Raw genomic sequence first — 7,053 nt, 5'->3', positions numbered from 1 at the left:
AATAAGCGTTTCGAGTCAAAGACGGCCCAAAGAGACCTAAAACGCAACTCGAAGCCCACTTACAATTTCTTAACTGAAAACCCATAAGCCTTATGACGGTTTATGCTTGGTTCGTAAGGCAAGACAAATGTCAAGTTTCCGCGGATAAATGTGAAGTTTCGGAAGATAATCACGAAGATCGGGAAAATGGGAATATCTCCATTTTTGAGCTATGACGGCTTAAGGGCAGAAGGGGAAAGGCGCAAACCAACCTAGGGGTAAGTATATAAGGAGTCCTAGGTGTGAGGCAAAGGGGATGGGAGATACAGAGCAAACTTAGCACTTAGAGCATTTAGGCAACTTTCCGTTTTTGTTATTTCGAGCTGCGACTCAACTAGGTTTTGCAGTCTTAGGTTGTTAGAACTAAGAATCTCACCGACAGCTCTCACAGCCGAGGCTTCTACCTTGTTGTAACGCTCATACGCGAATTCAGAATAATACACCTTTTGCTCTTTTTTACGATTTCTTATTTCTTTTCGTCTTTACTTTCGTGTTCTGATTGCTTGGCGTGTGGTTTAGCAGATATCCAGAACCTCTGGGAAATTAGGGTTTTCCTAACTTTCCTAATTTAAACAGAAATCGACAGTGCGAATTTCGGTTCCCACAGACATTTTGCAACCTTTAAAACGGTGTCAAAAATTCTTCAGGCTGGATTCTGGTGGCCGACCATGTTTCGCTACGCTCATGCATTCATAGCACAATGCGACAGATGCCAACGAAGGGGGAAAATCAGTAAAAGACATGAAATGGAACAGAAGTCTATTCTAGAGGTAGAAGTCTTTGATTGTTGGGGAATAGATTTCATGGGTCATTTCCCTTCTTCGTACGGGAACAAATACATACTAGTCGCTGTTGATTATGTATCCAAATGGGTCGAAGCAGTAGCTTCCCCAATAAATGACGCATCTGTAGTTATCAAGCTTTTCAAGAGCATTATTTTTCCAAGATTTGGAATTCCTAGAATAGTCATAAGCGACGGTGGCTCCCATTTTATTAACAAAGTTTTTGACGGATTACTCCGGAAGAACGGAGTTCACCATAGAGTTGCTACACCCTACCATCCGCAAACAAGTGGACAAGTAGAAGTCTCAAATCGACAGATCAAAGAAATTTTAGAAAAGACCGTAGGAAATTCTAGGAAAGATTGGTCTAGAAAACTGGACAATGCACTTTGGGCCTACCGAACTGCACACAAAACCCCATTAGGAACAACCCCATTTCACCTACTCTATGGAAAATCCTCTCACTTACCGGTTGAGCTAGAACATAAGGCAGCATGGGCAGTAAAATTACTAAATTTCGAGATCAAACCAGCTGCCGAAAGGAGACTAATGCAGCTTAACGAGCTGAATGAAATAAGACACTTAGCCTATGAGAGTTCAAAGATCTATAAAGAGAAAACAAAAGCATATCATGATAAAAAGATCATCTCCAGGCAATTCGAACCAAATGATCAAGTGCTGTTATATAACTATCGGCTTACACTGTTTCCCGGAAAACTCCGATCTCGTTCGTCAGATCCTTTCACTGTTGTGGATGTCAAACATTATGGAGCCATCACACTTATAAACGATAAAGGAGAAGAATTTACAGTGAATGGTCAACGAGTGAAACACTATTGGGCTAAACCGCCAATTAGCAGGCCTTTAAACTTAGGCCTTCTTCCTAATAATTAGACAGATCGGACCTCGAGTCGAGCTCAAGACTTAAAATAAGCGCTGAATGGGAGGCAACCAATTTCTAGTTTTAGAATATTTAGGATTTAGTTAAAATTAATTTAAAAAAAAAAAATCCGAGTAGACGATTATAAAATCGACCGATGAGAGCATGTCGATATCGATCGACAGTACATCACCTGCAGCGACCGATGGTAACTCCTTTCCATCGATCGACACTTAACCCGGTCAGGTATATCATTCTAACTTGTTAAATTGTGTACTTATGATTAGTTATCACCATAACTCCGACTGGATATACACTAGGGACAGTGTAATTTAAGTCTGGGGGATGTTTACTGATATCTAGTTTATTGTGAGTCTTATCAAATGTTTTCAAAAGAGTTTTATTGAGTCAAGAAAGAGATAATGAACTTATTAGATTTTTGCTTGTTATCTAACCACTCTTTAGCACCATTCTAGACTTACTGATTGCAGATAGTACTAAAGATACTAAAGTGGATCATCCTGTCAACTATTCATACTTACTGAGATTGTTCGAAGGAACCAAAGCTGACCTCCAACATTAAACTTGACACAACTGCTTATCTTGGGGCTTGGTATACATAGGATCGGATTCTTCAAACAAGTCTGGAAGGTAAAGCCTTGTGTAGATTTATCACCTTTTCTCTCTCTATTTCGACCCTAGATTTATAGGTAGAGATATTTATTTAAAAAAAAAAACCAAAAAAGAAAGAAAGAAAAAAGAAAAAAAAAGAAAAAGAAAAAATTATAAATATATATATAGGTGTTAGTTATGTGGAATCCGAACATGACTTGGTGGCTACAACCATTAAGGCTTGCTTCATAAGGATTCTAACAAAAAGAATTCGAACGAGACTTGGTGGCGGCAATCATCAAGGTTCGATTCACATGAATTCTTGGATATAGGTCAAAAAGAAGTGAACATGACTTGGTGGCAACCACCATTAAGACTTGATTCATGGAAGCCTGTCCAATCTTGGTCAATGATCCTGCAATGGAAGCAGACTTTGACTAAAAAGAGAAATTAGTAGAGAGAAGAGATATGAACTAACTTTTACCTGCAGATCCAGATACTTGTTTGAAAATCCTTGCATCCTGTGATCGATACTCCCGAGGTAAAATCTGCACTTTTATTTATGCTAAGAAATGAGGTTGGTAGAGGGGAATGTCAGACATGATTTGCTAAGTTGCTGGCTAGGTGAATTTGGTTGCTAAGCTAGGATATGGTATAATGTGCTTTTGTGATTAGGACTTTTTAGATGTGGATTGAAATATTGCAAATGTGATGATTCTAAGTTTTAAATCATGAGAATCCCTGTTGTTTTCAAACCTCTCTCAGAGAGACTGCTCTAGTATGTTTTGCTTGAGGACAAGCAAAATAGTAAGTCTGGGGGAGTTGATAGACCATGGATTTTACTCACTTTTAGCTATGGTTTATAAGTGTTTTAATATATATTTACTACTATATAGAGTCTATTTAGAGTGTTTACAGGTTCAGGTACATTCTGGAGAAATATGGTGATTTTGGAGCTTTTTGAGTGTAGATCTTCACAGACGCATCAGATGTTTAGCTATGTATGGAGATCTTCTCTCCGTTATATTGAGCCCATATTTTGACACAAGATAGAGCTTTGACTTAGCTTTCCAATTCCACCGGTTTGAGGTCAATCAGCATCCTGTAGCAGAAGTTATGCCCGTTTTACTGAAGTGTGGTCGGTATGCCTCGCGAGAGGAAGCTGTCGAGGAGATGAATGACTGTCGATCGATAAAACATCATTGGTATCGGTCGACAGTGATCCCATAAAACAGGCCAAGGCTGTTTCGTGACCAATTTAGGCCCAGAAGTCACCACATATTACCAATATACCCCTGGACGACCTGAAACCCTATTTTACTGTTTCTAAGCCATTGTTGACGGCTATGCTTCATACTATTCTAGAGAGAGAGCTTAGGATTGGAGAGAGAGAGATCTGTACACTTTGAGAGAGGAAAGATCTTGAACTCCCTTTGTTTCTTTACTCTGTTCTGTTTATTTATCTATTGCAATATTATTCAGACCATCATAACCATGTCTTTTATGAATATGTCTGAGTAATCTCACTGTTAGATTTAGGATTCTCATAAGGTTGATATATGTATTGCTAGCTTAAACTGTTGTTAGGATGATTTAATTAGTTCTTCATCTAGTTGTTCTTACTACTAAGCTTGGGGTTGATAAACCCTGAATCTTAGATCTTAGGATTAATTGAGATCAAGCCATTGCTTGACTCAATACCTGAAAATAAACTAGTATGATCTAACTGACTAGATACAGACGAGAGTTAATCTAGTGAGTTAGAGAATATAAATCAAACATGTCCGTAAAGCTTTCTGGAAGATGTATCGATCGACGCAGCGACAACCCTGTCGATCGATATTTTGAAAGGTGTATCGATCGATATTCGTAACGAATAATCGATCGACACTTTATCGTGATTAACATACGAGAGTTGAAATCCGAGATCCAGATTAGATAATCTAATTGATTATATCTGAGTTTGAATTCAAGAACAATTAATATCAATAAACCCTTAAAGACCCAAATTAAGTTATTTACTTATCATACCTGAGAATATACTTAAATCTAGCTATTCTCCCAACTGTTAAAAACCTCAAAACAAATCAATAGAGTAATATAACCTTGCTCACCAATTCATTTACTGCTTTAAAACCTATAAACCAATTAATCTAGCCAATTTCAAAGACCATAATCTATTGTGTAATCCTAGAGTCTCTGTGGATTTGATCCCTAAGTACTACATCTGAACCTCTTATTTGAGAGAGTAATTAACTCCTTAGGGTAATTTGAGTGATATCAAAAAAATTTCTCCGAAATGGCTAATTGATTGATTCTCTTTTCCGATCTGAAGTCCGTCTAGTCGATGCTCATCCACCGTTCAAGTGCGATTGCTTCGGTTCTGGGAGACCATAAACGCCAGATGCTGCGGGAACTGATGGGCGTGGATATGCTCTTACTGGATTCAAAGGTATTTCTTTTAAAAACTCATGTTCATATTTAGGTTGAACTATTCCCGCGTGTAATCTCACCATTATCAAGGTTTTGAATGTAATCTTTGTTAGGTGTTTATAATCGTAAACTCATGTTAATAGTGTTCTAAGAATTTCATCTTGATTAAGATGTTTCTATTTTATAATCATTGTTCATATTTTTCTTAAAATAAACATATGTTCAAAGTGTTCTTAACTCATGTTCATCTTAATTTACAAATTTTTTGTTGATTATGCTTCTTTCTCAATGTGATTCTCTACGCAGGTCAAGACGGAAGTCACTTTGAACCAAGGCCTGTCTCACCACCAATTCCAAATAAATGTGACTGGGAAACTGAACCTGCTGAGGTGGATTTCCCTAATAGCGCCATGATCGGAAAGGTTTTGTATATTCTTCTGAAGACAAGTTTTGATCTTAATTATTGATAGTTTTTTGAGTATAGTATCATACTGTTTAGTTCAATGCAACCTAGTTTGTGTAATGAGTTTCATTTTGGCTAATTGGGAAGTTGGTCACATTTTCTGTCAGGAATTTTTTGGTGAGATTGTCAAAGCTTTTATTGGACAGGAACACCAATAGCAGTGAAACGTATTCTTCCATCTCTCTCAGATGATTGACTGGTTACGTAAGCTTTTACCTCTCTCTTTTGCTATATCAACTGAATTTCCTCTAAGTATTTTAGCTGGTACCTTGGTAACAGTCTCTCCTAAGAGCTTGAGATCCGCTGATATAAAAAATAGTTTACATTCCTTCTGTTTTGTTTTTACTCGATCTGATAAACTATTTAAGTTACACATATCTGCAGTTTGGTCCTTTCTCTTTTGATTCTTAAGCTCGAGGTTCACCTTCTCCTTCTCCTTCGTCTTGGTGCTTCTTCGAGAGGCTCGACTTCGTGATCGGTCCGTCGCGGCAAAGAAATCCACCGCTGCCGGAGGTTTAAAATCGGTGTTGAAGAATCCGACCGGATCTAAATCGAGTGGAAGCTCTTTCGAGGATGATGATGAGGTGGGTGATTGGGGGTATGTGGTGAGGCAGCATCAGAGAGTGGAGGATGTGGATCTGAGTGGAGGTGAAGGATCTTCATGTAGGGATCTGGCGAGATCGATTATGAAATTAGGAGAGTTGTACGAGAGGATTGAAGGGGCGAAGCAGAGGATGATGATTGAGTTGGATACGCCAATGATGGAAGCTGCTCAGGAGCTTGAGTTGTAACGGATGAACATGTTGATGGATATGCAGATGGAGCTTGAAAGATCCAAGCTTGGCAAGCGTAGAGTTGCTGCTTCAGGTAAAAATATAAACTTTCTTTGTCTCCGCTTAGGAAATTGTGAATATATGTGAAGTTTTGATTCTTATGTGCTTTTATATGTTGAAACTTTAGCTTGTGAGGTTTCTGATTGTTGATTTGGAATTGAGTTACTGAAAACTTGAATTGTGCTTTTTTGTTGTTGTTGTATAGGTAAGAAGTTGTACGGATTAGATTAGATTGTGTAGAAGCTATACTGTGTTAGACAAAGAGCAGTGGTTGGATTTGAGAGCTCATTCGGAATTAAAGAAACTGTTATTATTCTTCTCATTTTTTTTACGAAAGAAACTATTATTATTCTTACTCACTACGTTTCAAGTTAGAGCAATTCTTTTTCTCTTATGTTTACTTCTCTTCTATAAGGTACATTGATAGCAAAGCAGATTGGTCAAAATATCTCATATAAACTAAAATCATCTAAATGATCATAAAATAACTAAAAACAAATACTAAAATTCATTACAAGAATTAGATCTCCAATATACGTTCAAATTAACTCTTACTAACAACCTTATCCAAATTAACTCTTACATACACAAGAAAGATAAAAAGGTGAAAGTTGTGAAGAAAGTAATATTACTCTTTGATTAATATAAAAATTCCATTTGAAGTTGTGTTCACCTGACGTGGAACACAATGTTTTACCCGAACTCAAACTTATGGTTTTGTTCACACTGGAGAGAAATGTAATGGGAACGAATACAAAAAAAACTTATAAGTCAAAGTGTATTTACAGTTTTTCAAACAAATAATTTTAGACAAATGACATTTAAAAAAAATTGCAATTTTTGAGTTAGTTACAATACATATAATATTCCATACTATATCTACAATAAAATATTAAATTTTATATATTTAGTTATCTACAGTATATAAATGATCAATACAATTTTGGAAGGAAAAAAGTTAAAGTTAAAATCAATATGACGGAACTGTAAAAATTATTTTATTTATTGAAA

The 7,053-nt window shown here is 36.8% G+C and overlaps 1 pseudogene; it reads left to right on the top strand.

The window, feature by feature from the left end:
- The first annotated feature begins 4,660 nt into the window (after nucleotides 1-4,660).
- LOC106423881 lies at nucleotides 4,661-6,436 on the top strand (annotated as a pseudogene).
- Nucleotides 6,437-7,053: the final 617 nt, after the last annotated feature.

This window comes from Brassica napus, chromosome C9 (assembly GCF_020379485.1).
Source record: "Brassica napus cultivar Da-Ae chromosome C9, Da-Ae, whole genome shotgun sequence".
Taxonomy (NCBI): domain Eukaryota; kingdom Viridiplantae; phylum Streptophyta; class Magnoliopsida; order Brassicales; family Brassicaceae; genus Brassica; species Brassica napus.
This window is presented reverse-complemented; position numbering and strand designations above follow the sequence as displayed.